Here is a 27,567-nt window from a genome sequence, read left to right as displayed (position 1 = left end):
GAAAAACCAGACAGGTCGACTAAGATGTCCGCCCTGTGCGCAGGCGTAGCACTGGCGGCCCTGGCTCGAGGCCCCGCCCCCAAGCTCGCGCGGGTCCGCTTCCCTCCTTGGGTTTGAAGCTCGGGATTGGCCCAGAGGCATTTGGGGCTCTGATTGGTCGAAGTGGAGTCACGAAGGCTCCGGTTCCTTCCGGAGTGTGTGTGTCCAACTGGCCTCAATCGCCCGTCGCGGTCGGGAGGGCGCTCTAGACGCGTTGGCGCCAGCGGGCTGCTGCGGGCAGCACTGGGACTTCGCGCCCCAGTCTGCAGAGCGCGGTGGCTCTGTGTGGGCGGGGCCGTACACCCGCGGTCCCCTCTCCAGGCGGGACGAGTCTGTGCCAACGGGTTACTTTGAGAAGTGGCGGTTCTAGGTTCTGGTGTGAGACTCCTTATTTGGGCAGTGTATTTGGATGGCTCAGAAATGGGCGCCGCTCCACTTAACCCTGAGTTCTCTGTCTGGAAAGGTGAAGACACTTGAACTGTAGGTAGTGATCTTTTACGCGTAAGGGGTTTTTATTTTGGCTCTGTGTGCTTGAACCGCTGGTAGTGGAATCAATTTTTTAAAAATCTCGAAATTATTTGAAAACGCGTGTTGAAGGGAACAGAATGAGAGGGAAAGGGAGGAAGTCTGGAGGATTTCTAGACCGTGGCAAAAGGCAAGGTATGGGGCATCTGACCTACAAATAGATGCCAAAAATAGTATTTTTCTATGCATTTTGATATTCACTAGTGTGAGTAAAAGATTCCAAATGAAAGTAACTTTAGGGTGAGGTTTGCCATGTTTATGACAAATAGAAACTTATTCCAGATACTAGAGGAAATATACGCATAGCGTGGAATGTTGAAGGCCCTGTGATGACCCCAATGTGGTGTTCACTTTAAGCAGGGAAAAGGTCCAGGTGAAGTGAAGAAAATGAGTCTTTTCCCAAAGGAAATAAAGGTGGGGAAGGTGAGACCGTGTAAGAGGACAGTGACTGTAGAGATGAGGTAATTGTGTATATTCAGTGTGGAGCAGAATGACTTACTAATGTCAATAACCATAATCCAGAGTAAAACAGCCTTGTTTAATCTGAAAAGTGGTATTGTGAACACTTTCTGACTTACTTTCACAAGTCCACCCTACCTAGACTCCATACCAAATTCTGACCCACTCATTTTTAGGGGGGAAAAAATTGCAGACCACTCCCATGAACATAGATGCAAAAATTCTGAACAGAATGGTGGCAAATTAAATACCAGTGTCAACTGAAAAGAAGAGTACATTGTGAGAAGTGAGATTTGTTTTGGGGGAATGCAGAAGTATTTTGTGTTTGAAAAGTGATATTGGTTGCCCAGAAGCACAGGTTTGATAGAAAATCTCTTGATTCTTAAAACTGCTTCATTAAATTCCATTAGTTTGTGTGCCTGCCAGACATCTGTGTTTCCAGATTTATTTTTTGGATAAATATTTAGGTGCCTACTATGTTCTCTGTTTCTGGTTGGGAGCCTCTGTGTGAGTATTTGAATATGGATAGGTTTAAGTTGACTCCTAAAAGAATTAAGGTGGATGAGTGGGTACACAGCCCATGGTAATAGGTGACAGAGAAGGGATTGTTAGGGCCAATTTAATGTTAAAACCTGTTTAACTATTAGGGCCTGCTTAGCCAGAGCAACTCCATATTGCCTAGGTAGCCATATTGTTGTTTACATCCACGGACTTCATTCCGGGAATAAATGCTCCCGTAGTTCCTGGTATGGTTCCGGGTATCGATTCGGGGAGTAAACACCTTAACGATAGAAGCCACGTACCTTGGGTCTGTGGTTATGCCCTATAAAACCAGCCTGTGAGATCGGGAGGGGGTCGCTCTCTTCGGAGGCGGCCTTGAGCGGTCAGTCTGACTTCTAATGCTTGGTTTAGAATAAAGCTTCACATAACTTTCACTTTGTCTCAGTCTTGTTCCCCTTGCTGGTCAGTCTAACTTCTAATGCTTGGCATAAAATAAGGCTTTGCATAACTTTCACTTTGTCTCAGCCTTGTTCCTTTGATAACGGAACCCAACAGGATTATACACGGTTTTGCTGAATCCAAAGCCCCTACCCCTTCCTGATTCATTTTCTTTGTCCCGTCCCCCCCACACACACACCCCTGCCACCGCCCCCAAGCAACTTGTTTTGAAAGACAGGCAGCCACTTGCATAATGGAAACTTTATTCAACCGTATTCAGGCTAGTAGTTGTTTTAATAAAAAGTAAATTATCCATACATACCTTTTGATTTTAATGTAAAACATGTCAAATGTGGGGGTGCTTGGGTAGTTCAGTTGGTTAAGCATCTGCCTTCAGCTCAGGGCGTGATTCTGGGGTCCTGGGATAGAGTGTCGAGTTGGAGGACTGCTTTGCTCTCTCTCGCTATCAAAGAAATAAAAATCCTAAGGAAAAAAAAATGCTAAATGTGTGTTTATTTATGAATATTTTGATGTGGGACTAAGGCCTTGTTTTTGACTTTGGATTCAATGTTGGAATAGTTTGTCTCCCAGTATAAAGTACTCCCGTAAGTGCAGCTTCTGTAATTTGAAGTTTGTTTCTTTTTTTCTTTTTAAGTTTTTATTTAGGTAGTCTCTGCATCCAATGTGGGGCTGAACTCACAACCCCAAGATCAAGAGTTTTATTCTTTTCCACCTGAGCCAGACAGGCACCCCAAAGTTGTGTTTCTTTAAAGCAAAGCAAAACCTTAAAAACTGCTAGTAAAGCAATTTCAATACTCCTACATTTTTACCATTTTTTCCCACTTTTTATGGTTGCTCACCCACACCTAATTTGACTACTGTGTGTGTGTGTGTGTGTGTTTTAAGATTTTTATTTATTTGACAGAGATCACAAGCAGGCAGAGAGACAGGCAGAGAGAGGGAAGCAGGCTCCCCGCTGAGCAGAGAGCAGGCTTGATCCCAGGACCCTGAGACCATGACCTGAGCTGAAGGCGAAGGCTTAACACACTTAAGTTTCATCAAATAGGTCTGAAGCATTCAATGTTGTTTTCAGAGATTCAGTAACTTACTTTTTGCATTGATTTGATTGGTTCATATGATTTTATTATGTAATCGAAACTGCAAATACGACAGTCAAATATGGGTTTGGAACAAACACAATTGATGCTTATTGGGGATGTATGTTAGCCTATGACAACAGACATGACCAGGTGTTCTGTGAGTACCATAGAGGAACCTGCTAGCCACACCTGCTTGGCATTTTATGGACCTCAAGTTAGTAAGTCCTGTTTGGAATGGAGACTGTCATTTAATCTAGCCATAGATCTAGGTTCATATGATTTGGTTAAGTAGACATAGTTAGACACAGTTAAGAACATCTATTGTATTGTGATGTTCACTATACACTGCATTAGCTTATGTAGCAATAAGCCAGAAGATTCTTGGTGAATGCAACTTTTACTTTGGAACCCAGACTCTTATTCTTTGAAGAAAACGGGAGTAGTCACATTATATCCTCCCTAGGCTGATATGCATGTGATGTGGTTCTGGACTGTTCACAGTGGTCACCCTTGGTCATTCCCTTTAAAAGTGTGATTGATTGATTTTTTTTAAAAGATTTTATTTATTTATTTGTCAGAGAGAGCATAAGCAGGGGGAGCTGCAGCCAGAGGAAGAACCAGGTTCCTTGCTGACCAAGGAGTCCAAAGCAGGACTTGATCCCAGGACCCTGAGATCATGACCTGAGCCAAAGGCAGACGCTTAATGGACTGAGCCCATCAGGCATCCCTAAAGTGTGATTCCTATAATGGTTTTCTCTGATCAGTGCAGCATATAGAAGTATGCTCACAGTTAGATGAACTTTTAGGTTATTCAGACCCCAAAGTTGGCTCATCAAAATTATTCCGTTAAAACCCTCATCTCTTTGGATGCCTGGCTGTCTCAGTTGGAAAAGCATGCTACTCTTTTTTTTTTTTTTTTAAGATTTTATTTATTTACTTGACAGAGAGAGATCACAAGTAGCTAGAGAGGCAGACAGAGAGTGGGGGAAGCAGGCTCCCCACCTAGCAGAGAGCCTAATATGGGGCTTGATCCCAGGACCCTGAAGCGATGACCTGAGCTGAAGGCAGATGCTTAACACACTGAGCCACCCAGGTGCCCCAGATTAGGGCCTACTCTAACGATCCCATTTTAACTTACTTACTTCTTTAAAAGCCTGTCTCCAAGTACAGTAACATTCTTAGATACTGTGGATTAAGACTTTGACATACGGATTTTAGTGGGATATAGTTCAGCTCATAACACCAGTTATGACATTGTGCCTAGTTAACACTAGCAAGGTGAAGACATTTGTTTTATGTATTACCCATAGTTCTTAATTTTGTCCTTCTGTGTCTGGTGAGAAATCATTCAATGTTTTTGCTAAAATTTTAATCTTTTAAAAAAAAGAGAGACTGATTTATTTGAGAGAGAGAGAGTGCATGTGCTTGCACCTGAGTGTGAGGGAAGGGGCAGACGGAGAGAGAGAAAAACTCAAGCAGATTCCATGCTGAGTTTAGAGCCCAATGCGGGGTTTGATCTCACAATCCTGAGATCATGACCTCAGTCAAAACCAAGAGTCAGGTGCTTAACTGACTGCAACCCAGGCACCCCTAACATTTTTATCTTTAGTTTTATAGTACCATACCCAGTTATCAGTAGCTATGGGTTGGAATTGATGGTACAATTAGGAAGCACGAGGCCCAATCTTCAAGGCTTGGCTCTCACTCCTCTGTATGTTCCAGGTGTCTATTGTGGGGGGCTGTTCACTTTGTGTTTATTTGCATGTGAAGAGTTGGCACTCTAGGGGTGCCTGGCTGGCCAGTTGGTGGAGTGCCTGACTCTTGATCTCAGGGTTGTGATTTCAATCCCCACGTAGGTGTAGAGATTACTTAAAAATAAAATCTTAAAAACAAAAGCAAACAAACAGAAAAACAAAACAAAGAGTTGGCACTCTAGTGGCATGTGGAACCACCCAAACAGTAGTTGACTTGGTATATTTTCCTAGGCCAGTAGTTTGGAAACTCCTAGAAACCTAGTTCCTTCCCTCTTAAAGATTTGATAGCTCTAAGTGTAGTGTAGGATTTTTTTTTTTCTTTTCCTGTTTCTTTAGACAAGCTTGCCAGGTGGTGCTGGGAGCTCTCTAACTACACGCTGAGAAACTCGTCTCCGAGAGCTCAGCGTAGATGCTGACACAAATGCGTGACCAAATCGTGTCCTTGCTGACCATACAGCATGGTGGTAACCTCATGGGCTCAGACATTGTGTAGGTACGATATTTGGGACACAGTAAAAGCCCAAGTGGAAAACAAGGGGATTTTTTTTTTACTGCAATTTGGCATTACAGAATGCCAGAATTTCAGTGGAATTTTCTTTTAGTGTCATTGTTTCTGAACTGTTTGAGTTCTTTTTATTTCCTCTCTTTTTTAAAATTTTACCTTCTTATATGGCTGCTGGTGCCAAATATAGGTCCTGTATCACTTCTGCTTTTTTGCCCAGTTGCATTTTCTCTTTGTCACTTCTTTTGTATCAGAAGAGTATTTCCTGGGTGTGAGCATATTTTATGGTACTCAGACCGTCTTGGTAAAAACAAAAAGATAATAATAGTAAACATTCATTGAGCACTCATTGTACTGGGCATTGTTCTTCGTTCCTTATTTAGATGAATTCATGGAATCTGTTAAGACAGCCCTCAGTGGTAATTATTTATTTTTTTTAAAGATTTTATTTATTTATTTGACAGAGATCACAAGTAAGGCAGAGAGGCAGGCAGAGAGAGAGGAGGAAGCAGGCTCCCCACAGAGCAGAGAGCCTGATGTGGGGCTGGATCCCAGGACCCTGGGATCATGACCTGAGCCGAAGGCAGAGGCTTTAACCCACTGAGCCACTCAGGCGCCCCCCTCAGTGGTAATTATTGACCTTATCCCCATTTCACGAAGGAGAATATTTAGGCACAGAGAAGTTAAGTGATGTGCACAGTTAGAAAATGGCAGAGCTGATTTGAGCCCAGCACTTTGGGCTCAGAGCCTCTGCCACAGCTTTTGTCAGTTGTGTTACTTTTGTGTTAACTGTATTTTATAATATTGTTGCAATTTCAGTAAATAAGATTTCCATTTCCATTAAAAAGTCTTCTAATAGCGCTTGGGTTTTGCTAACACATTCTTCATTAGGAGTGGTATTTTTGTTCCAATTCACACATGCAGATGGCTCTTTCTTCAAACAAAAATTCCAAACCTTATAATTTTAAGCTTCATTTTTTTTTTAAGATTTTATTTATTTATTTGACAGAGAAAAATCACAGGTAGGCAGAGAGAGAGAGCGAGAGAAGCAGGCTCCCTGCTGAGCGAAGAGCCTGATGTGGGGCTCGATCCCAGGACCCTGAGATCACGACCCGAGCTGAAGGCAGCGGCTTAACCCACTGAGGCACCCAGGCGCCCCTTAAGCTTCATTTTCTATAGCTTTTAGTTAAATTCAGTCAGTTGCTGAACAGAAAAATGATAAGGATTTCAGTAGGTGAATTTGCACTGACTCTTAGTCCTTGCTCTAGAACAGGGTTTCTCGATTTTGGTGCTATTGACACCAAATAATTCTTTCTTGTGGATTGTTGTGGGGGACCATCAAGTGGATTGTGGCTACGTTACAGCAGGCCTGGATTCTACCCATGTCATTCTAGAAGCACTCTGGAGCCCTTCTCAGACTTGCTCAGGAGTGAGAACTACTCCTCTCTGGTTACTTTATGGCATTTGTGTTGCTAGTTGCTGGAGCCTTGGTTTTAAATTGTGAATGACTCACCGTTGATTTCCACTTTCACATCTAGTAAGACTAGCCAACCTGAAGTCATGTGCTTTTTGATCTTACCTAGGAGTTTTTTTTCCTTTTCTTTTACATCTCTGTAGGAAGTTCGGTTATGTGAATTTTAAATTTGCTGATGACCAGGGAAGATCCTTGAGACTTAGTGAGACAAACATCCTTGGGTATGAAATTAAATTGGGAAAACCGAAAAGAAAGGATGTAAGAAAGGTACGCAAACAAGTTAGTTTGTTGATAGATACCTGTATGTCTAGCCAACTTTGGGTCAGGAATGAGTCTCAGATTCTTACTCTGTGCAAGTAGTCTGTTGCCATTGGGTCACCTTCTTGCACAGCGCAAGCTTTGCGTACATTACTCTTGTCCTCTGTGCTCGAGCTGCATGGCTCACCACCCCTGTCATAATGTTCTTTGTCTCCAGGACTCATTCCCTGGCTACCTGCAGCCCATCCATAGAATCTCAGTTTAAGGATCACTTCCCCAGGATCAGAAAAACTTTCCCTTACTTCCAGACTAGGGTAAGTCATTTTGGGGTGGGGGAAGGGTGCTTGGGGGAACTTTTTTTTTTTTTTTTTTTTTTGAGAGAGAGAGATAGAGAGTGTGTGTGTGTGTGAGCATGGAGGGGCAGAGGAAGAAGGAGAGAAAGAATCTTTAAGTAGGTTCCACGCTGAGCGTGGAGCCCAACATGGGGCTCAGTCCCACAACTCTGAGATCAGGACCTGAGCTGAAATAAAGAGTTGGATGCTTAATTGACTGAACCACCCAGGTGCCCCTCTTCTTCTTCTTTTTAACTTTATTTATTTATTTTAAGTAATCTCTCCACCCACCGTGGGGCTCAAACTCACAACTCAGAGATCAAGAGTCTCATGTTCATCTATCTGAGCCAGCCAGGTGCCCCTAGTTTAAGTCTTTACTGGGTGTTCTCCTTTCCCTTTTTTCTTTTCCTTCTTGGCACTCACCAGAATTTGTAATTATATGGCTATTTGCTTAATAGCCTTTCCCCCCAACAAGACCACTTTCCTGAGAGTAGAGGCCAAGTCTGTATTTTCGTAGAGCATGTAGCACGGGCCCTCGCCCAGATGTATGTTCAAAGATTTGTTAAATGAAGGAATATGTATTGCTTTTGACACCTTCAACTCCTGGAGAAGTATTTTTTCTCCTTTAGAGAACTTTAGATACTTAATTAGATCTGAACTTGGACTAAAAATACTCTTTTGTGTTATGTAGATCAGAATGTCAAAACACTTTTCAAGAACCTGCCTGACAAGTCACTCAACATGAGTTAAAAGAAGTGTTTAAGGATGGCTTTCAAGTCAGCTTGGTGAGCAAGGGTGGGACGAGTAAAAGGTGTGTTTTGTACCTATATTGAAAAAGAATATATTTCTACTGGATTCAGACATAACAGAATTTCATTACATTCTCCTTAACTGCTTAAGGAAAGAAAAGAAAAGAAAAGAACCAACAACCCAGGAAAAATAGTGGCAAATTATAAACAGGTAGGTCACAGAAAAGGAATCTTCTTTTGAACATAAGAAAAGATACTTATCCTCACTCATACTAAAAGAATTATAAATTAAAATGCAATTTTAATTAATTTATTTAGATGTAACATTTTACCTGTTAGATATTAACAATCAAAAAGTTATTCCACAGTATCAAATTTTAATTAATTTATTTAGATGTAACATTTTACCTGTTAGATATTAACAATCAAAAATTTATTCCACAGTATCAAATATTATTGGAGAAACTGGCATGCTTGGACATTGTTGGTGGAAGGGAAATTGCTGAAGTCTCTGTGGAGATGAGTTAGTATCTATCAGTTGTGTTGCTTGTACCATTTTATGGGGCAGTTCCAATCCTAAGAATTTATCCCACAGATAGACAAGTGTGACATAATATATTACAGAGTTGGCTGATGCAAAATTAGAATTAGCCTGAATATCTATCAATAGAAAACTGGCTAAAATTTTCTGGAAGGTCCAAAAGACATTATACCATGTAGTTGTAAAAAGAAGTGAGATATCACTTTGTGTGCTGATGGGAAATAAACTCTAATATAAAGGCAAAATATAGAACAGTATGTATATGATATTCTCTTTTTTATGTAAAAACAATGGAGGACAAACCTACATAAAAATGAACTCAAAATAGATGAAAGACCTAAATGTAAGAGCTGAAACAAAACTATGGTGAAAACACAGGAGTAAATCCTTGTGATCTTAGGTTAGGGTATCATGCAGGCAATAAAAGATTGACAAGTTGGGCTTTATCAAAATTAAAAACATTTGTACTTCAAAGGACACTACACAAAAATCAAAACAACTCTGCAGACTGGGAAAAAATATGGCAAATTGTGTATCCAATGAGAGCCTTAGATTTGGAATATGTGAAGAATGCTCACAGCTCAGTCATAAGACTACCCAATTGAAAAATGGGCGAAAAACTTGAATGGGCATTGCTCCAAACAAAGTATATGAATGGCCAATAAGAACATGAAAAGATGCTCCAGGAGTTGGCAAGGAAATGCAAGTCAAAACCATGATGTGATTCCCACTTCCCACCCATCAGAGTGGCTGATGATGAGAGAGGCAGACAATAGCATGTGTTGGCAAGGTGAAGGGGACATTGGAACCCACATTCGTTGCCAGTGGGAACGTAAAACAAAATAGTGCAGTTTCTGGGGAAAATGGTTCAGCAGTTTCTCAAAATGTTAAACAGAGAGTCACCATATGGTGCGACAATTCTACTACTCGGTGTGAATGTAATGAAAACCTATAGCCACTCACTTCTACACATGTTCAGATCACCTTCATTCGTAATAGCCAAAAAGTGGAAACAACCCCAAATGTCCACCAACTGATGAATGGATAAATAAAATGTGTCATTTCCACACAAGGTGACATTTTCCTGCCATAAAAAGGAATGACGTACTGACACATGCTACATCTTGGATGAGTCTGGAAAACATCAGGCCAAGTGAAAGAAGGCAGGCACAAAAGATTGCATATTCATGTGATCCCATTTATCCGAAATGTCCAGAATGGGCAAGTAGCATGGTAGTTGGGCCAGGCCATGGGAATGAGTTGGAGGGAATGAGGAGGGACTGCTGATGGATACTTTGGAAGAGGATAAAAATATTCTAAAATTAGATCATGGTGATGATTATAGAATTCTGTAAACATACTAGAAATCATTATATACTTTGTTTTTATTTTGTTTAAAGTTTTCATTTTTAAGTAATTGCTACACCCAGTGTGGGACTTGAATTCGCAACCCCGAGATCAAGAGTTACATGCTCCACTGACTGAGCCAGCCAGGCGTCCCTTACTGTACATGTTAACCAGATGCATTTTATGATATGTAAATTACATCTCAGGCAAGCTTTGAAAGGTAGAGTGTGTATGTGTGTACATTTATATGTATGGCATGTTGCCTGTAAGGATAGAAATTGGGCAGAAGGCACACTTTACCGTATTCTTTTCTCCCTTTTGCAGTTTGAATCCTGCATGTGTGTCACTAATTCGGAAGATGAAAGGACTAAATATTGACTCTTCGTTCTTCTCTCCCCCACACCATCTCTACAACTGCAGGATTGCATATGTTGATTTCAAGTCACAGGCTGATGCAGAAAGAACCTTGGACTAGAAACAAGGAGCAGAGGTCAGTGGGCTTGCCATAGTTCTGGGCCACGCTGGAGAGAAAAGCCAAGGCCAAGAAGGGAGGGGGGAGATGCACAGCACATAGAGAAGTAAGAGATGTTAACGTGCTGTAGACTGAGGCTTGCCAGGGTTTTCAGCAGGGTCCCCCAGAGAGGGGCTTGCAGGGGGAGAGGGACACTTCCATACAATGTCTCCCTGTATAAAAAATGTGTAAGTCATCCTCCTATCAGTCGGGGACTGCCTCCGGCCGGGAAAGTCCCCGCCATTTCAAGAAGGTGCTTGGCTCACTGCTAGCAAAATATGCTGCAAGCATACAATGAACTTTCTGGTGAAGCCCGCCTAAAGGAGGACATAGTTATTGGCTGTATCAAATTTAATCAGCATAGTAACAGGACTCTCATTGGCTCTCCCCATTGCTTGACCCCTTATTGGTCACCCTGCTGTATATAAGCTAAGGAAGTTGATTAAATAAACGGAAATGAAGCATTAACACCATACCGGGCTCATTGTCGTCCTTGCGGGCCGAGGGCGACAAATGGTGCTAAGACCCGGGAAATATTAAGAAAAATAGAAAAACCTTGCAAGGGAGAAGTCCGCAGGTAAGCGGGGAAGGGACCACGATCAAAGTGGTGGAAATCTTGTACAAGACCGCAATAAGAAGCGGGGCAGCCTTAGAGCCGGGATTAAGCAGCGAGTATACACGGAACAGCCATTAGGTTGGGATTCTAGTTATGGGATCTGGACTGTCAAAGTCGAGGTGAGAGGGTTCCCTAAAGGACCTTCTAAAGGCCAATGGCACGCCATTAAAAACGAAAACTGCTAGGACATTCTTGAATACAGTTGAGACAGTGGCGCCTTGGTTTCTGGACGAGGGCTTGCTAAATATCCCCCAATGGGATCAGTTAGGTGAGGATTTTAAGAAGAGGGATAAAAATAAACCATTGCCGCCGGGAACTTCAGTTATATGGACTCTAGTCAGAGGGTGCCTGGGAGGATATAAGCCGAAATGTGATTCAGTTATTCAGGAGGGCGCTGAGGCACTCGAGGAAGTGAAAGAAGAATGCTCATTCATCTCTTGCTTCGGAAAGGAGTAGTTCTAGCGAAGGGGAAGAAGAAATGTCAGGGGAGGAGCTAGAGTGGAAGTTCAAATTAAAACCAGACCCTCCCTGTTCAGCAGTGACCCCTAGTGCTCCGCTTCCTTACAATCCCCTGGCGGGGGAGATAACATGTAAATGTCATCCCTCTGCTAATGAGGATTGGAAGACCGCATGGAGGGGGGCCAATAGCAGCTCAATGTTCCCAGTTCTAGAAGACCAAAATCATCAATGGTATCACCAGCCCTTGGAATTTAAATTAGTTTAACAATTAAAGGAAGCGGTCATGCAGTATGGCCCTCAGGCAGCATTTACTATTTCTCTAGTGGAGTCCATAGCAGGCATGAATTTAATCCCCGAAGATTGGGGGAATTTAGCAAGGGCAGCCCTCTCTGGAGGGCAATATTTGGTCTGGAAGACAGCATGGCAAGAGCATTCCCAGGATGTTGCACGGCGTAATGCCGCGGCAGGCAATCCACAATGGAATCTGGATATGCTTATGGGCATGGGGCCATACACTGGTAAACATGACCAACTGCAATACAACCCTGCCGTATACATGCAGTATACATGCAGATTGCGGCTGCCGCTACCAAAGCATGGAAAACCCTCCAGGGCAGTGGGGACTTGCAGGGTCAACTATCTAAGGTGATACAAGGACCAAATGAAGCATATGCTGATTTTGTTGCAAGATTGATGCAAACAGCTGGGAGAGTATTTGGGGATGTTGACACAGCCATGCCTCTAATTAAACAACTGGCCTAGGAGCAAGCCAATAAATGGTGTAAAGAGGCCCTTAGGCCATGGAAGGCTAAAGATTTAAGCACATACATTAAGGTATGCAGGGATGTTAATGACAGTGTTATTCAAGGACAAGTACTTGCTTCAGCCATTACTCAAGGCCTTCAGGGCATTCAGCTATCCCAAGGTAAGGGCACTAAAGGAAATTCTGGGGAATGCTACAAATGTGGAGCTCAGGGGCACTTTAAGCGAGAATGTCCTGACAGCAAGGGTCCCCCAACAGTAAAGCAACCTGGCATATGTCCTAGGTGTGGCAAGGGTACACACTGGGTGAATCAATGTCGCTCAGTAAAAGATATTCAAGGTAATCCACTACCCCCAAGGAATTCAAAAAACAGGAAATGGGGCCCATCACCCCAGGGCCCTCAAATGTATGGGGTGATTCAACAGGTAGCCCGCACGCATTACCCGCCGACGAGCCAAGGCGGGCTACAAAAGGAAGCGCCGGATTGGACATCTGCGCCACCACCAGACTCGTACTAACCCCCGAGATGGGAACCCAGGTAGTGGAATCGGATTTTAAGGGCCCACTGCCTGTGAACACTGTAGGCCTATTATTAGGGCGTAGCTCCACAGCCCTTGCTGGATTAATAGTACACCCCGGAGTAATTGATGCTGATTATACAGGAATAGTCAAAATATTAGTGTCTTCCCCTCATGGCATTACAGTTATCAGTCCAGGTGATAAAATAGCACAAATTATAGTGTTACCAAGCTGTCATAAACTATTCCCCAACACAGAAAAATCCCGTGGACAGAGGGGTTTTGGCTCCACTGGCCCGCCCCTCACATGTCTAACACTTGGAATGGAGGACAGACCTCTTTATTCTCTGTGGATCAGAAATAAAAAATTTATGGGCCTTCTGGATACCGGGGCTGATCGTAGTATCATTAATGAAGTTGATTGGCCAAAAGATTGGCCCCTACAAAGGGCTGATCAAACCCTTAGAGGCCTAGGGGTTGCCCCAAGTCCTATGTGTAGTGCTGCTCCATTACCATGGAAGGATGATGAAGGTCATAGCGGCCGGTTCAGCCATATGTACTTAAGATCCCTATATCTCTCTGGGAAGAGACATTCTTACTCAAATGGACCTAAAATTGACTACTGAAGCCTTTTACAGTGAGAAAGCTCGAAACCTCATGACTAAAGCTGGATATTCAGGTGTTGGAGGATTAGGGAGGAAAAATCAGGGTCTTACAAATTCAGTACCCGTAAGTAATTATACCTCTGGGATTGGTGGACCGGGGTTGGGTTTTTCATAGGGGCCACTGAGCCTTTGAAAATTCAATGGCACAATGACAAGCCTGTGTGGGTTTCTCAGTGGCCCCTGCCCAAAGAAAAATATGAAGCAGCCCACACATTAGTGTATGAACAACTTGTTGCAGGACATATAAAGCCTTCCACTTCACCATGGAATACTCCTATCTTTGTCATTAAGAAAAAATCAGGTAAATGGCGGTTATTGCATGATTTGAGAGCAATTAATGCCCAAATGGTTATCATGGGACCAGTCCAATTAGGGTTACCCTTGGTATCTGCCCTCCCCTCGAGTTGGCCTTCAATTGTTGTAGATATCAAAGATTGCTTTTTTTCTATACCATTACACTGCAGTGATACCCCCCGATTTGCATTTACCATACCCACTATTAATAATTCTGGTCCTGATCAGCGATTTGAATGGACAGTTCTTCCTCAGGGTATGGCTAACAGCCCCACAATGTGTCAACTTTATGTTGATCAGGCCTCGCAAAAGGTCAAGGAGCTCTATCCTTCCGTTTTGGTATACCACTATATGGATGATGTACTACTTTGCCATAAACCGGAAGAACAGAAGAACAGCTTGAATCTCCAACACATTATATGGGACAGAAAGGTACCCTTTTACATAGGGCATATCAGGGCACATACGGCTCTCCCCGGCCCCTTGACGGAAGGCAATCGCACTGCAGACATGTTAACCAAAGAGCAATTTATCTTCACTTTAATGGAAAATATTCAACAAGCAAAACAATTTCACAAGCTATTTCATGTTAATGCTCTTACTCTCAGACTTAAATTCAACATAACAAAAGCTCAAGCCAGGGACATTGTAGTCTCTTTTAAAAACTGTGTTACCCTCTTGCCATCCCCCTCCTTAGGAGTTAACCCACGAGGCCTGTTACCCAACCATATATGGCAAATGGATGTTACTCACATCCCTGAATTTGGCAAACTAAAATATGTGCATGTTTCCGTGGACACATGTTCTGGTGTCATATTCGCCTCTATCCATGCTGGGGAAAAATCCAAAGATGTTATTTCCCACTGCCTTCAAGCCTTCGCCGCTTGGGGTAAACCTCGACAAATAAAAACAGACAATGGACCTGCATACACCTCACAAGTATTTCACAGTTTCCTTACTCAACTAAACATTACCCTAAATCATGGTATTCCCTACAATCCTCAAGGACAGGCCATCGTGGAACGTGCCCACTTAACCATCAAACAAACTCTTTTAAAACAAAAAGGGGGAATAGGGGACACGTTCCGGTCCCCTAAAGGCAAACTAAATACAATTCTATTTATTTTAAATTTTTTGACGCTTGATAAAAACGGTCAAGCAGCAGCTGAAAGACATTCAGCCCGTATGGATTCTTCCCCCAAGCCCTTAGTTCTTTGGAAGGATATCCTTAGGGGACAATGGAAAGGCCCGGATCCTGTATTAATCTGGAGCAGAGGCTCTGTTTGTGTTTTCCCACAGGACAAAGAAGTGCCGATTTGGATTCCAGAGAGATTGGTCCGGAAGGCCCCTGAGAACGAGGATGAGGACAGAGGAAGCCGTGATCCTCCTACTGTTGTGGGGGACTCTGATATTCCTAATTCCCCCGACAGCGACACGAATTATGGGCTATTCTGAAGGCTTGGCCCTATCCTTTACCTTTAACTAATTCTTCCTTTATCTTCCCCCCATTCTTCACTAGCTGATATACTGAGTGTTGGTTCTATTGTTCCTTTTTCTGCGCTTTGTGTTACCCCTGTAAAATTCTCTCAATTTAATAAGGCCAGCAATTCCTCCCAACAGCTCTCTTAGTATTTGTAGGATACTTGGTCTGATGATTTTCAAAATTTCACATGAATCCTTCTGGCTGAGATAACTTGAGTAAATAGTATGCATGTGCAACCAGCTTCCCTTCCAGAGCTATTTCAAACATTCAGCAGTATGTTCCAGTTCACCAAAAATGGGCTGATACAATTGGTCATCTTGTCCTCCTCCTTATTGGCATTCTGCTTCTATTCAGAAACGTTCACCAGTGGAGAACACAGCAGCAAGAGCAGAGCTGAGCTATAGCACAAGCCCCTATGTCAATAGAGGCTGGGACATCTCCCCAGATATGGCTAGCATGCTAGATCAGTAGTCAAAGACGGGTAAGATCAGTAGAGAAACATACCAACCTAAGACAGGACAGAGATCATCGATATCTTGTGTCTGATGACGGGTAAGGATGTTTTCTGCTACTGACGACCTAAGACAGGCACGATCTCTGCCATAAAACAAAAAAGGGGGAGATGTCGGGGACTGCCTCCGGCCGGGGAAGTCCCCGCCATTTCAAGAAGGTGCTTGGCTCACTGCTAGCAAAATATGCTGCAAGCATACAATGAACTTTCTGGTGAAGCCCGTGTAAAGGAGGACAGAGTTATTGGCTGTATCAAATTTAATCAGCATAGTAACAGGACTCTCATTGGCTCTCCCCATTGCTTGACCCCTTATTGGTCACCCTGCTGTATATAAGCTAAGGAAGTTGATTAAATAAACGGAAATGAAGCATTAACACCATACCGGGCTCATTGTCGTCCTTGCGGGCCCGAGGGCGACACCTATCAAGCAAATGAGAAGTGTCCTAGTTAACTGAAACCACAAAATCTGCAAAACCATGGCACTTTGAGGTCCATCAGCTTAGCTCCATGGCACTTTGAGGTCCATCAGCTTAGCTCCCCTTCTTGGGTACCCTCCATGATTCTGTTTGGACAGGTTCTTAAACCTATGGTTTCAGAATTCGAGATTTAATTCTCTCCAAGTGGAGTTTTTGTCTGCTTTAAACCAGAGATCCCAAACCAGTGTCCCTAAGCTGCCTAATTTGATGGGTAGATGTGGTATATATAATATTTTCAGGAAAAAAAATTAATTTATTATGTATCATGAAATTTCACATTGGTAGTATCCCTCGTCTGCCCAACCTGATGGGTAGATGTCGTAGCTTATCTAGTATTTACAGGAAAAAATCCAATCTATTACTAATATTTTTAAGAATCAAGGACTTTCAGGTAGAAATTTGGATCTCCAGCTTCTTTTGCTGGGGCCTCAAAATCTATGGCCTGGGGCTGCGTTCCTGCATGTCTGCAGTCATCTGCACAAGGACAATCAGAGATTTCTTCTTAGTCGTGCCCTACAGTCCCCAAGCCCCCACAATTTACTCAGTTCTCCCCTACTTCGAAGGAGTGAACTGCACACTTTGCTTTGCAAAAATAGAGTCTGTACGTTTCTCTTGCAAAGTAGTACTTTTCTATCTGTAAAGGTGACATTTTAATATTTCTTATGTGTTTGTGTCTTCCAATAGTGGGAAAACAAAAGCTAGAACAAGAAAGTCACGCGTTTCAAGAAAAATAGGAGCGAGCTTATTTCTTTGTGGAGGTCAAGAACGTTCCTACGTGTTTAATAAGCAAAGTGTGCCTGTGTCGATGGAATTGAACTTCAGATGCCATTATGAAACAATCCACAGTAGGAACCATGATGGATACACTCAAAAGATGCGTGATAGGGGCGCCTGGGTGGCTCAGTGGGTTAAAGCCTTTGCCTTCGGCTCAGGTCATGATCCCAGAGTCCTGGGATCGAGCCCCGCATCAGGCTCTCTGCTCAGCGGGGAGCCTGCTTCCTCCTGTCTCTCTGCCTGCCTCTCTGCCTACTTGTGATCTCTGTCTGTCAAATAAATAAATAAAATCTTAAAAAAAAAAAAAAGATGTGTGATAAAAAAACTTGAACTGAAAAAAGACTAAAATTTCAACACGACTTACTTTTGAAAGTTAATAAAATAAACGCCCCCGCTAGGAAATGCAGTTATGTGTTAAGTAAGAAAATTGCCTGGGCATCAAAACCTTTTACAGATGGTCTAAGTTGTTTTTTGGTTTTTTTTTTTTAAGATTTTTTTTTTTTTAATTTGACAGAGATCACAAGTTGGCAAAGGGGGGTGGGGTGGGAAGTAGGCTCCCTGCTGAACAGAGAGCCTGATGCAGGGCTCGATCCCAGGACCCTGACATCATGACCTGAGTCAAAGGCAGAGGCTTAACCCACTGAGCCACTCAGGTGCCCCCAGATGGTAAGTTTATAAAGGAATGTCTGTTGAGTGCAGCAGAACAGAGACAAGCATTTTCCAGTCTAAGACTAAGTGGTAATACTGTTAAGCAGCATGTTGACAGGCTCATGAAATCATGCCCCCCCAGCTGGCTATATTTATTTGTGCTGTTGATGATGCTTTCGATGGGACAGAAGAACTTTTGGACATGGATCCCATGACAGGGACCATGTCAGGAAATGACTGACTTGTCTATATTGAGGAAAGTCTTAAAAAATTTAATGTAGCCCGGTCACAGTTAGTAAGCATTGGCACAGATGTCAGTTTGGCATTGGTCGGTGTTGAGCAACTTGTTATGAAACTTAAAGCTAAAGTGTCCAGGCTTTGCAAAGACACAGAACTGAAGACCATGCATGGCCTCATTCTCCCCCAGTCGCTTTGTGCTAAAAAGTTAAAAAAAAGTTAAAAATGGATCACGTCATGGACATAGTGACCATAACATAGACACCATAACCTAGATCCGTTCCCATGGCTCAGACCATGGAAAGTTCAGCGCTTTGTTCAATGACTTACATGCACAGTATGGAAGCCTGTCGTTCTCCATGGGACATAAGTGGCTGAGTCATGGCGTGGTGCTCAGGTGGTTTTTCGAACTGTTGGAAGAAATTGATTTTTTCATGTCTTCTGAAGGAGTCTTGGTTCCTCAGCTCATCAGCAAAGACTGGGTCAAAGGCTTAGTCTTTTTGGTTGACATTATGACTTACCTAAACATGTTGGAGATTTCCTGCTAAGGCACTCACAAGTAGTTACACAGATGTACGATTCAGTTCGCTCCTTCCTGATGAAACTGTGTCTTTGGGAAGCTCATTTAGCAAGGAACAAGCTGGCCCACTTCCCTACACTGAAATTAGTTTCTGAAAATGAAAAAGATGGCCTGAACTGTATTTACCAAATTAGGGAGTTGAGACTGGATTCCAGGAACGGTTCTCTGATTTCAAACTTTATGAAAACCAGCTGACATCGTACAGTTCACCTTTCTCGATCAACATTAATAACATGAAAGAAGAGCTGCAAATGGAAGTTCTTTTTTTTTTTAAAGATTTTATTTATTTATTTGACACAGAGAGATACAGTGAGAGAGGGAACACAAGCAAGGGGAGTGGGAGAGGGAGAAGCAGGCTCTCTGCAGGGAGCCTGAGGCAGGGCTTGATGTGGAGCTTGATTCGGGGCTCGATCTCAGGACCCAGGGATCATGACCCAAGCCGAAGGCCGACACTTAACTACTGAGCCACCCATAGGCCCTCAATGGAAATTCTTGAATTGTAGGGCAACACACGACTGAGGACAAAATACGATGTTGTTGGGATCCCAGAATTCTACACTTATCTTGGGAACGGTTACCCTAAATATAAAAACCACTATGCAAAGATTCTGTCCATGTTCAGAAGTACCTATGTTTGTTAGCAGCTCTTTTCTGTCATGAAACAGCATAAAACTAAAACTAAATATTGCTCCTGGTTAAAGGACTCGGAGGTGAATTCCCTGCTACATGTCACCGTGCAAGATTCCCAGCCTGACCTTGCTTGACACCTTGCTTGGGGCTTAAGAAGGGAATATCAGGTGTCATGTTTCAAATCTAAGGACAAAAAAATTAGGAAACTTTAAATATTATTTCTACTTCCAAATTACATGTGTTTAGCATCAAATTTAAGGTGCAATCTCTGGGATCCTGTTTGTTTGTTTGTTTGTTTGTTTGTTTGTTTTTAAAGATTTTATTTGAGAGAGAGAGTGAGAGCATGAGAGGGGGAAGGTCAGAGGGAGAAGTAGACTCCCCACAGAGCTGGGAGCCCGATATGGGACCCAATCTGGGACTCCGGGATCATGACCTGAGCCGAAGACAGTGGCTTAACCCACTGAGCCACTCAGGTGCCCCTGGGATCCTGTGTTTGTATTTGTCAAATAGGAAATAAAGTTTGATAATACCTTGGCAGTTTCTTTTTCCTATACTTGGCCTTTCTAGCCCTTAGAGCCATTCAAGTAGATACACCTCTGCCCTAAAAGCAGCCACACCTTTCCTAAAGCCACTCATGAGTCAGGGATGTAAACCAGGGAGGCAGTCGGATGGATGGGATGTTGAGATGCCTCTCACAGCTCTGTCCCCAAGGATGACAGACCTGTCACTCTGATCTTAGGACTCAGGCCAGGATAACGCCCCCCCACCCCCCCAACCACAGACAGCACGGGGTCAACATAGCCAGTGCTCACCCCTGGGCTTCTTTTTTGGTGTTTCCATTTTGGATTTACACATTTTGAAATTTCCACATTGGTGGTCAGCATTAGGACAAGTGTGGTTGGCCCCAAAGCCATTCTGCCTCCTGCAGGGGGGGATGGGTCACCCTGAGGGGATGCAGAAGGAGGCCCATAGCTACCATCAGAGTCTTAAAGAGCTCCGTGATCCAAAAGGTGTTTTTCCACTGTGAAACTGGGACATGACTCTCACTGTCACAGAAACTGTAGCTTAAAAAATCAATCTGGTTATAAAAGTGATATATACTTATTGTAGCACATTTGGAAACTATACAGAAATACGAAAATCTATAATCTCAATAACCAGAGGTTACTCCTATAAATATTTAGGTATATTTATTTCTTTCAATTTTTTTTTTTAAATTTTATTTGACAGAGAAGAAGAGACATCTAGAGAGGGAATACAAGTGGGGAGTGGGAGAGGGAGAAGCAGGCTTCCTGCTGAGCCAGGAGCCTGATGCGGGGCTTGATCCCGGGACCCTGGATCATGACCTGAGCTGAAGGCAGATGCTTAACAACTGAGCCACTCAGGCGCCCCTATTTCTTTCAATTTCTTATGAATTATTTTATATGCTCAAATGCATTAAGTCTGAATCATTTTGTAATCTGCTGCCCTCCTCCCCTCCTCCCCCACTTAACAGTGAAATCCTGGGGGGCCTGGCTGGCACTGTCAAGTCGAGCAAGAAACTCTTCATCTCGGGGTTGTACGTTTGAGCCCCACGTTGGGTATAGAGATTACTTAAAAATAAAAAATAAAATCTTAAAAACAAAACCAGGGAAATCCTAAATACCTGTCTGTCTTCCAAGCTCGAGGTGAGTTTATTTGATTGCATCAGGTGTGTACTGATGGGCCTTTACCCACCAGCGTGAGTTCTCTTGGCATCATATAAGCCATAGGCTTGATGTCCAGGTGTGGGATCTCTTTTCTGTTCTGCCAGGTTCTGACAAGGCCAGAGTAAAACCCTGCTGTCCAGGGAAGGAGAGGAAGAGTGCATTGATGACACTCAGCACAGCCTTTTTGGACAGAGGTTCTGAGACCATTAATGAGTGTGAAGAAGCCCCACGTTTTAGATCTGACCTTAATCTCTGCAGCATTTGATGCCACTGCCCACCCCTTCCCTCCCCTTGAAATCTCACTCCCATTTTCTCCTTCCTCTCTGAATTATTCTTTTCAGGCCCTCTCCTTCCTCTGTCCCTTAAATGTTGATTTTCCTCCAATGACTTTTTCTCCCTACTGCTTACCAGTCACTTTTAATCTTTTTGAGTTGAAGGGGACAGGGAAGTTCAGTCAGGGCTCTCTTAAAGCAGCAACTAAAATATACCAACCCTCTTCCAATAATTATGCACATGTGTACCTACACCTGTGTTTTTATTACAGGTGTAATAGGGGAATCTCCAGCCCTGCACTGCCTTCCTCTTCTTTTTATTTTTTAAATTTCTTTTGTTATTTATTTATTTATTTAGAAAGATTTTATTTATTTGACAGACAGAGATCACAAGTAGGCAGAGAGGCAGGCAGGGAGAGAAGGGGAAGCAGGCTCCCCGCTGAGCAGAGAGCCCGACTTGGGGCTCCGGCCCAGGACCCTAGGATCATGACCTAAACCGAAGGCAGAGGGTTTAACCCACTGAGCCACCCAGGCACCCCTGTGAACTTCATGTTTAACGGGTATAGAGTTTTAGCTTTTCAAGATGAAAAGGGTTCGGGAGATCATTGGTGGTAGTAGTTGCCCACCATGATGAATATATTTCATACCATTGAATTATACACTTAAGAAATAATTAAGGTGGTTAATGTTGTTAGGTGTAATTTACCCAGTTATGGAAAAAAAAAAAAAACCCACCAAACTCCTCACCTACCATGGGATTACAAAACCATATGTAATAGGAGGTTACCAGTCTCCCTGATCTCTTACCTACTTTGCCTGATACTTGCCTTCTTTCTGTGCCTTGAGTCCTTGGACAGAGCTGTTTCTGGAATATTCTTCTCCAAGTCTTCTGACCAGGCAGGTCAGAGCTTCAGTGTTGCCTCCTCAGAGAAGCCTCTCCTGACCCACCTTAGAAGGACCACCTCCCCAGTCAACATTTCTCTCTCCTCTTTTGTTTCCACTTGTGTGATATCCTTACCCCAAAACGTTGTATCCTTCCGGGTGTATCACATCAGGAGGCATGTGATGGCCATTTGTCCCTTTCCTGGGGATATAACTTGGATCATTTGCTTAAGATGGTTTTGGTCAGGTTCCTTCACTGTAATATTACTTGTTTATAAGTTCTTTTGTGGAGAGATACTAAGAGACTCTCTAAATATCCTGTTCCTTATCCTACTTTTCCCTAGTAATTTTAGCATCTATTGCTGATTCTTGATGGAAACAATTATTACTGGGGTGTCTTCCAAATGGCAGTTTTCAGTTTTCCTCATTCTACCTTGATTGGTTGGAATTCTGTGGGGAAGACTTTTCTCTTCACCCTCATTTATTTTTTTTCTTCATTCATTCAAGCATTTATATCTGTGTGGACTCACAGATTCTTGTTTTATTCTGTAGTTTCTCTTTCTATGGTTTATAATCCATTATGATCGTTATTTATTTTGTCTGTCAGATTGTCCCAGATTTGGCATGGAAGCCTATTCAACTTGCCTCCTGTGCCCATTGAAATGGGTCCACATGTCCCTGTTAGGATTCAAACCCTTCCTCACCTTCTAGCACCACAAAATGTGGGAGCCTCATCTTGTAACTTCCTTGCTGGAGCCCTGAGGATATGGCTATTCCCCAAGAAGCCTTGGTGCCTCTCAATGCGGAAAGGCAGGAGACACCAAGACCTGGGGGCTGGGTGAGGGCACTGATATTGGGCATTAGGACTTTCAGACCTTCTCAGTGGACAGTCAGGAAATAGATGACATACGCATGGGTACCTACCAAAAGCTATTTGGATACATCTATCTGTATTTTGGAAATGGTAAGTTCACAATGATGCCCCTCTCCTTCCAGTCCAACCCACAGTGTTTATTCTAGCTGACCCCACTCTGTATTTATAACTGATTTTTCTGATAGTGAGAAATCTGGCTTTCATCACAGTGTATTTACTTAACTCTTTAATGCTGGAATACACATATTTTCTGAATTTATTTTTTTAAAGATTTTATTTTTAAAAGATTTTATTGATTTATTAGAGGGAGAGAGAGACCGTATGTGAGTGCAAGAAAGAGCAGGGAGGAGCAGAGACAGAGGGAAAAGCAGAGTACAGAGTGCAGAGCCTGACGGGGCTCAATCCCAGGGCCCTGAGATCATGACCTGAGCCAAAATCAAGATCAAGAGTCAGATGGTTAAGAAAAGGGGGTGGGGGCACCTGAATGGCTCAGTAGGTTGGGTCTCTGTGTTCTGCCAGGTCATGATCTCAAAGTCCTGGGATTGAGCCCCACATGGGGCTCTCTGCTCGGCGGGGAGACTGCTTTACCCACCTCTCTCAGCCTGCCTACTTGTGATCTCTCTCTCTCTGTCAAATAAATAAATAAATAAATAAATAAATAAAATCTAAAACAAGAAAGAAAGAAAGAGTCTGATGCTTAACCGACTGAGCTACTCAGGTGCCCCCAGAAGATTTTATTTTTTGAAAACTTTTTAAAAAAGATTTTATTTATGTATTTGACAGAGAGAGATAGAGCACAAGCAAGGGGAGCAGCAGAGGGAGAAGCAGGCTCCCTACTGAGTAAGGAGCCTGATGCAGGGACTTGATCCCAGGATCCGGGGGCCATGACCTGAGCCAAAAGCGGATGCCCAACCACTGAGTCACCCAGGTGCCCCAGAACATTTTATTTTTAAGTAATCTGTATACCCAACATGGGGCTTGAACTTATAACCCTAGGATGAAGAGTTCCGTGCCCTCCCTACTGAGCCAGCCAGGCACCCCCAATATTTTTAAAATTTCTAACACACACTTCTCTGAAAAATAAACCCACTACTTAGAGTACAATATTGTACAGTTTTTCACCTTTAGTCTTAGAGCATATGGTCAACAAACTCTTTTCTAAAGTTTCTTGGGTGACTTCTCCCCTGTCTTTGGGGCTATCATTCATTTATAGTCCACTTAGGGCTGTTTGTTCCTGTTTATATTCCTCCTCAGGTCATCTCCACTTTCCTCTTACCCAGTTCCTCGTGGATTAAAAAAATGTGTTCCGAAGGATGAGATGTAGTCGTGATCTTAAGAGTCAGAACCATACAGCTGTGTCCAGAGAAGGCCTCCCCAGGCCTCCCATTCTCTCGTCTTCATACTCCTGTCGTCCGCCGTGTAACCAGTCTCAGTGTCTGCTTTAGCTCTACTGTTTTTCTTTCTGCACGCTGTATATTTTCTGGTTCCCCTTCTTTACATGAGAGGGAGCCTATTATAGATCCCTTTTGCACTTTGCTTTTTACACTTAACAGTTTCTCGGAAATCACCAGTGGACATTTTGCGCTATTATACTGTGGTGCCGCTTACCCACCCGCAGTGTCATTTCATCAAGTTCACTGTCAGTTTGTGAAGTTGTTGAATAGTTTTACCTCTGGTGCAGGGGAAACAGCACCGACTGTTTGGGGGAAGTGCAACAGAAGGCTCTGAGGAGGGGAGACAGAGGGAGGGGAGGCTAGAGAGAAAGGCAGATGCAAGATTGGCTGACTGCCCCCCAGATGCTTGCAGTGTTGGGGGGTCCATACTGGCAGACTGGACTGGGGCAGGGCCAGGACTGGAAGACAGGGAAGACAGGGAGACCAGCCCAAGGGACTCCTGCTGGGGTGTGGGTGGACAGGGCCTGAAAGGAGGCCGTACTAAAGGGGACAGAGGAGGGTGACCTCTGGATATGGAGGGATGCCAGACAAAGTCAAGGATGACTCCCAGACTTCTAGCTTGGTGACCAGTGGGGAGAATGAGGGCAGAGGAGCTGGTTTGAGGGATCCCGAGGGGCCTCAGCGGTCAGCGGTGGGTGTCCTCAGCAGAGACTGGTGTTTTCAGCTATGGCTGTGCCTGGAACACCAAAAAATAAGATTCAGTAGTGGGAGTGGCCTGACGGTAAATGAAAGAAGCCAGACCCCAAAGCCTACCTGCTGTATGGTTCCATTTCTGTGACCTTCTGGAAAGGCAAGACCATAGAGACAGAGCGGAGCAGGGGTTGTGGGGGCTGGGAGTGAGGGGAGATGGACTATAAAAGGGCATGAGGGAAACCCTGGGGGGCAGACATTTTTCTGCCTGGATACATTGTGACTGTACGTGTTTACTAAAGCTCCTTGCTCGTTGAATTGTACACCCCAAAAGGTTGAGTTTACTGTATGTAAATTACACCTCCGTAGGTGACTTTTTGAAAAAAATGGAAAGCAGCCCAGGGTACACTGATGGCTGTGAAGCAGTGAGGAGGGTCCCAGGGGAGAATGAGGTTAGTCCTGAGACTGTGGAATAGAGTCAAATTCCAAAGGGTCAAGCAAGATAAGACCCAGAAGGTTTTCAGCAGCTGTAACAACCAGGAGGCCATGGATGACCTCACCAGAGAGATTTATATTTTTCCCCATCTCCCCCTGGAGGGTCCCCATCCTCGCCCTTAGGGTTCTCGTCCTTTTTAGGCTTCCCAGCAGACAGTGAGCGGCTGCAGCTGCAGACAAGCACGATCAGGAGCCCCAAGAAGGCGAGGAAAGGCCCAGCAAAGGGGAGGGCCCAGCACACTTCTGAGAAATAGCAGTGATGGTGATCCCCGAGGCAGTATGAGTTCTGCCAACAGCACGACAATTTTGGGGCCAAGTGCAAAATGAAAATGCAGGGCTCCCATTCAACAGTTGTTAAGGATTTCAAAACAGCAACAGCAGAGCATGGAACCAATCCCAGTGCCCTTCAAAGTATGGGTCACACACCCATGGAGCTGGCCCTGCTGGCGCCTGAAAGTCCGGGTTTCCAAGAAAACACAGCAGCTATAGGATGTGCTGGAGAAACCAGCCTCTGTCTCTACCAAGAACAGCCTCAAGGCTTGGCCAGAAGCAGGATGTGTCTTCGTGCTGCCACCTGCTGTCCATATCATGCCACTGCACCTCCCTTCACAGAGCTGAACTTTGGAGGGTGGGAACAGCGGCTCTGGTGACCAGGTGACCTAGACCTTCCTTTCACTGAAGAGAAAACATCCCTAGTCTGGCATTCTGCCCAAGGTCACACTAGCCACAGCACCCAAGTGATGATGGTAGCATTTAACTGTTAAATTTAAGCCTCAGTTCTTTAAAATCCCACAAAGTAGAGATGATACCCTTCATCGATTAGTAAATGAAAGTAAGAATTTGAGTTTTCGGCTACTGTGGTTGTCTCCCATGACCCTTCTCTGTTGTCTTAGTCCCCTGATCACTTTTGAGGGTACCCACTGGCCCAAGTGCTTACCCACCTGGGCCCAAGTGGCCCAGGCACACACAGATTGGTATCGTCCCATTACAGGGCCACAGGGTGGACCTCCAATCCCAGGCCGGTGAAGATGACATTTTTTGGCTAGGGCTGCTGGAAAAAATGTTTTCTAGTGCCTTCTGGACCCTAGGGTGTATAGACACAAGGTTCATTGCTTGACTGCTACAAAAGACATTTTGCCACCATGATTAAAGGTACCACCATGATGAAAGCTGACATGGAAAGCTGATAGGAAAAGAAAGACAAAAAAAGCAGATACAGAATGCCATTTCTGAGCTGCTGGATCAAGCCAGTCCTGAAGTACTGAGAGTCGGGGTACCCAGGACTTTATTGTGCTGAGAGCCAATGAATCCCTTGGATATTTAAACAATTTTGAGCAGCTGCTTGCAATGAAAGTTGTCTAATCCCTATCTGCTTCTCCAGCCCCATCTCCTGTAGGTTCTCTTCCTCTCCTCTTGATCAGGAGTCTTCAAGCCCCTCAGTCTCCCTTGAGTCCTCAGCACGGCACCAGTCCTCTCTCTCTTGGGCCTTTGTTCATGCTATTTCCAGTCCAGGGCACTCTCTCCTCACCCACCTGGCTGATAGATCCCACAAGCCCTTAAGGTCTCAGTCTAGATGACATCTCCTCAAAGAGGCTCTTCCTAACTCTAAATTATTCCAGAAACATTTGTTGAGCTCCCACTCTGCCAGGCACCAAGCTAGGCCCAGCACCCCGTGGGAGCTCTGGAGATGCTGGTGATCTCAGCGGAGGCAACATGAATCAAAGGCTCATGCACATGTCCCCAGACAAAGAGGAACCAGACCTGAACCAGGAAACAAGAGTGTGGCTAGGTGAGTCTGGAGATTTCACAGAAAGCCGGTGGGGCTGGAGAGCAGAGTTGGGGGGCTGAGAGTAGATTTTACTGTCATGGGAGTGTCAACGTGGTGAGGAGCGTTAGGATTCTAGATATATTGTGAAGGGAGTCAACAGGACTTCCACGTTTGCCAAGCTCCCTTCTGGCTTAGCTCCCATTGTTGGTTGGCAAACAATACAGTCCTGCTCCAGTGAGAGCTGCAGTTCTTGAAGGTTCATGTATTTTTTTTTTTTTAAGATTTTATTTATTTATTTGAGAGAGAAAGCTTGAGAGCAC

General features: G+C 43.9%; 1 long non-coding RNA gene across 2 annotated transcripts; it reads left to right on the top strand.

The window, feature by feature from the left end:
• Positions 1-203: 203 nt before the first annotated feature.
• Positions 204-27,567, top strand: LOC116597433. 2 transcript variants are annotated; one of them, XR_004288599.1, is made up of 6 exons: positions 204-519; positions 6,936-7,059; positions 7,268-7,364; positions 10,344-10,509; positions 25,621-26,408; positions 26,440-27,567. It is a non-coding gene; the product is annotated as an uncharacterized LOC116597433 (long non-coding RNA). The 2 variants fall into 2 exon arrangements; XR_004288598.1 differs by lacking the exons at positions 25,621-26,408; positions 26,440-27,567 and adding an exon at positions 17,000-17,259.

The sequence above is a fragment of the Mustela erminea genome, chromosome 8, assembly GCF_009829155.1.
Source record: "Mustela erminea isolate mMusErm1 chromosome 8, mMusErm1.Pri, whole genome shotgun sequence".
In the NCBI taxonomy this organism is placed as follows: domain Eukaryota; kingdom Metazoa; phylum Chordata; class Mammalia; order Carnivora; family Mustelidae; genus Mustela; species Mustela erminea.
The sequence above is the reverse complement of the archived record's forward strand: the minus strand, read 5'-3'. Positions and strand labels throughout refer to the sequence as shown.